The 4,894-nt window shown below is 39.3% G+C and overlaps 1 protein-coding gene and 1 non-coding gene across 3 annotated transcripts in view; one reads left to right on the top strand and one right to left on the bottom strand.

Moving 5' to 3' along the window:
• Positions 1-4,894, top strand: part of FRMD3 (FERM domain containing 3) — a 319,910-nt gene that overhangs the window by 55,427 nt on the left and 259,589 nt on the right. The gene's annotated exons all lie outside the window — the stretch shown is intronic.
• TRNAE-CUC (transfer RNA glutamic acid (anticodon CUC)) lies at positions 3,957-4,029 on the bottom strand. The gene has a single exon. It is a non-coding gene; the product is annotated as a tRNA-Glu (tRNA).

Genomic DNA, 4,894 nt, shown 5'->3' on the forward strand with positions numbered 1-4,894 from the left:
TAGATGTTGGGGGTAGGAGTTTTTATTAATTAATTAATTAATTTTGCTGTGTTGGGTCTTCGTTTCTGTGCGAGGGCTTTCTCTAGTTGTGGCAAGTGGGGGCCACTCTTCATCACGGTGCGCGGGCCTCTCACTGTCGCGGCCTCTCTCGTTGCGGAGCATAGGCTCCATACACGCAGGCTCAGTAGTTGTGGCTCACGGGCCCAGTCGCTCCGCGGCATGTGGGATCCTCCCAGACCAGGGCTCAAACCCGTGTTCCCTGCATTAGCAGGCAGATTCTCAACCACTGTGCCACCACCAGGGAAGCCCCACATCCTGTCATTTTATACTATGCCACGGTTTACATTTGTATCAGACAAGGTTTTAATTGCAGACATTAGAATCCACAGTAGCTCACTTAAACACAGAAGGATTTAGGAAGTGGTGTAGGTAGGTCACAGACCCACTGGCAGGATGGAAAACAGATTCAAACAGATTCGGGGCTGAGCTCCCAGGAATGATTCCAAAACCACACTGTCGAAGCAGAATGTCAAAGGTGCTGCTGCCTCTGCTATGACCAGGGGGCTGCCTGCCATGCGAGTATGTCCCTGCAACAGTCCCTAGTCCTCTGCCGTCTCCTAAACTTTTACAAACACAGCTGACAGCTCTCTCTGGAGGGCATGGGCCCAGTGTTCATGGTTGGAGTTTTTGACTTGAATTGGTTTGCTGGTGGCATCTGTGCTCCTTCCTGCCTGTGGGTTTGCACAAGCCTTTCTGCCTAATTGTGGTACCTCTCTTTCTTCCCTTCTGATTGAATTTCCATCATCCTTCCTTTGGCTTGTAGCCCAAGGTGTCTTACTCCCATCCTTAATAGCTGCTGGCTTTAGGAACTTTCCTATTTCATAATGCCCTACAGTATTTTTTAATAAAATAGAAATTGTATATATTTAATGTGTAAAAATGATGGTTTGATATATACATTGTGAAATGATCACTACAGTTAAGCTAATGAATATATCCATCACCTCACATAGTTATCATTTTTGTTGTTGTTGTGAGAACACTTAAGATCTACTCTCTCAGCAAATTTTAGTATAAAATAACGTATTATCAACTGTAGATACCATGCTGTACATTAGATCTCCAGAACTTATTCATCCTACGTAACTGAAACTTTGTACCCATTGACCAACATCTCCCCATTTCCCCCATCTTCCTGTCCCTGGTAACCACCACTGTACTCTCTGTATCTATTATTCTGACTTTCTAAAGATTCTGTATATAAGTGAGATAGTGCAGTATTTTCCTTTCTGTGTCTGGTTTATTTCACTTAGCATAATGTTCTCCATGTTCATCTATAGAGGACAGGATTTCCTTCTCTTTTAAGGCTGAATAATATTTTTAAGGCTGAATAATATTCACTGTACATATGTATATGTACCACGAATTCTTTGTTCATCTGTTGATGGACACTTAGGCTGTTTCCATATCTTGGTTATTGTGAACAATGCTGCAGTGAACATGGGAGTGCAGATATCTCTTCCAGATACTGATTTCATTTCCTTCAGATAGATGCCCAGAAGTGGGATTTCTGGATCATATGGTGGCTCTATTTTTAGTTTTTTTGAGGAACCTTCATACTGTTTTTCACAGTGGCTGCACCAATTTACATTCCCACCAGAAGTGCACTAGGGTTCCCTTTTCTCCACATCCTTGCACTTGATATCTTTTTGATAATAGCCATCCTAACAGAGTACTTATTGTATGTACCATTCTCATTATAATATTAAAAAGTTTACATGTCCTGTTTTTCTGAGTAGCTTGTAACCCCGCATTTTATACCTGTTTTCATCCCCTACACCTAGTAGAACCTACTGTAAATGACCTGTATGTATTTGTTGTTGGTAATAGAGAACTATAATCACTGAAAGCATGGAGTCTGATTTTTCGTGAAATGTTCCATCCACCCTCTCTGAGGCTTTCTAAATAGTAAATGCTTAATGGATACTGTTGGCCACCCTATAGACAGATTGTAGTACCCATTGATGTCTTTAAAAAAGAAAACTCTTTTTCCATTGTTATATTGTGAGTTACACATAGTAACTCACAAAAAGCTTTATGATTTTTCTTGAAATCATCTGGTGGGGAATCCAACAAATAAATATTCTTTGAAGTTTTCAAACAGGTGGGTGCTACTTCCAAAAATGTATTCGGTAGGAACTCCCTGTAAATGAACCTTCCTCATGCACAAGCCCTGTCACCAATGGCTGTGCCCTCCTGTAGACAGCAAAGAGCCTCAAAAGAAGAGGGGCTGGCAAAGTGCAAGTGGTGTGCTGTCTTCACTTCTGTTTGCTTTCTTTGTGTGTCTGATTTGTTAGGCTTCCCTCCTTCATCGTCCTCATGAACTTACTTTATAAAAAAAACAACTAAAACACACAATAGCATTTCCCAAGTGTGATCTGGAGGCAGGATGTTGGTTCTCTGCAAAAAGGGCTCTGTGGTCAAATACCGTTGGGAACCACTACAGTACCCCTCTTGGTGATCACGGTGCGCATTAGCATGTAAAGCGCTATGGGAAGAAGAAATGGGTTTGATTTTATTGAGCTTTCAGAGTTTCCCCTTCTTATTAGACTGAAGACTCCTCTTTTCTAGATTACTTTGGAAAGTCTCATAGAATTACTCTTAAACTGAATACCCTGGAAATTTGGGGCAAACCAAAGTTTTATACATGGAATTTGGGTTTAAATAAATGATGGTGCTTACCTTGTAAAAAAGTTAGTATTGGACTCCTTGCTGATGTGATTAGTCCCCCCTTCCATGTTTCCTTAGTGTAAATTTATATATATTGATTTTCCTTTAATGATGTTATTGTAGTATTTGGTTTGTCTGTATATGGATAGTCTTCTAAACAATGATCATTTTAAAAAGCTGGAAGCAGAATTTCTCTTAGGAAGAGAACTATCTTTTTTTTTTTTTTTATCAATACAGCTAGAAAAGTCATTTTTCCCCTTTGGTTTTTGTTTTTCTTTAAAATACCTCTAGATGACATTTTTCCTGACTGTAGCCAGGAGAACATGATCTTGACTGAGGTTTAGCTGTATCTTGAAAGGGAGGGTTAAGGCTAATATTTTTTAAGGTCTGGGATTCCCTTGCCAATGGTTTAAGGCATATGTTTCAATGTGGGATTGAATTGGGGTTATTGGTCAGAGTTCTCAATATAATAGTTACAGATTGGAAGACACAGGGAGGAAGGGAGTGAATCTTGATGAATAAACAGTTGTTTGATATGCAAAACAAAACAAAAAAAACACCTCTAGGACACAGAATTGGATCAGTCATAATCCCTAGTTCATGATATACTCACACTATTGGAAAATGGAAGGGATCCCTCTTATTTGTTAGTTTGTTTATAATAATGTAATCAGTATCCATAAACCTGGGACCTTACCAGTAAATAACATCTAACATATGCATCCTCCCCAATCCCATCTTTCTGCTTCCTTCTACTTGGGGTAGAATTAGAAGGAAGAAAGGACAGGAAACAGGAAAGATTTGTTAAGAATTACACGCTTAAAAATAATTATTTGCTATATCAGGCAAATGTCTCCTAAGGGCTCTTCCAACTTGGAGATTTTGCTACTCCTTTTCCTTGTCAAGGAGAAATATAGAAGCAAATACATACATTAGTTTGTTTGTTCTTTCGTTCGGTGATCATTTACTGATTAGGCCATGTTCTAGGGACTCACAGTATGTAGGCACAGTCTCTGTATTATAGGTATTCATCTTCTAGTGCAAAGAAAATAATTACAATAAAATGTGTATTATACTGAAGAGGCCTTGGAAAATTCAGATGAGGAGGTGCCTTACTCTGCTTGAAGGCAGTTGGGGAGGCTTCGTACAGGTTGTGATATTTGAGCCAATTTTTTTTGTTATTTTGGGTTTGTTTTGGCTGCACCGTGAGGCTCGTGGGATCTTAGTTCCCCGACCAGGGATTGAACCCGGGCCCTCAGCAGTGAGAGTGCAGAGTCCTAGCCACTGGACCACCAGGGAATTCCCTGTTTGAGTCAAGTTTTGAAGGATAATTGACCAAACAGATGAGGCAGCGTGGCAGTGGGGGATTTCTTAAAGCCTTGCAAATAAATGTTCATGACAGCTCATTGAGTGAAGGTGAATGAGTCTGAGGCTCAGCCTCTCCTGTTAAGGTAGAGGCTCATAATTTTGGGGGGTTCTCTTTTATTATGGTAAAATAGAAATTTAACATTTTAACTACTTTTTATTGTAGTAAAATATATGCAACATACAATTTGTTATTTTTACCATAATAACCAGAACTTTTTCATCATCCCAGACTGAAACTTCATACCCACTAAACAATAGCTCCCCATTCCCCCCTATTCCTAGCCCCTGGTAACCCCTATTCTTTCTAGCTGTATGAATTTGACTACTCTAGGTACCTCATGTAAGTGGAATCATATAATATTTGTCCTTTTTTGTCTAGCTTATTTCATTTAGCATAGTGTCTTCAGGGTTAATTCATGTTGTAGCATGTATTAGAATATCCTTTTTTAAGGCTGAATAACATTCTATTGTATAAATATACTGCATTTTGTTTATTCATTCATCCGTTGGTGGATATTTGGGTTGTTACTACCATTAGGCTATTATGAATAATGCTACTATAAACATGGGTATACAAATATCTGTTTGAGTCTTTGCTTTCAAATCTTTTGGATATATACCCAGAAGTGGAATTGCTGGATCGTATAGTAATTCTATGTTTAATTTTTTGAGGAACCACCAAACTGTTTTCCACAGCACCCACACCATATACATCCCTTCAACAATGATAAGAGTTCCAATTTCTCCACATTCTCACCAGCACTTGCTGTTTCTGTTCCCCCCCCCCCCCAATAAA

Source organism: Lipotes vexillifer, unplaced genomic scaffold (genome assembly GCF_000442215.2).
Source record: "Lipotes vexillifer unplaced genomic scaffold, Lipotes_vexillifer_v1.1 scaffold917, whole genome shotgun sequence".
Classification (NCBI taxonomy): domain Eukaryota; kingdom Metazoa; phylum Chordata; class Mammalia; order Artiodactyla; family Lipotidae; genus Lipotes; species Lipotes vexillifer.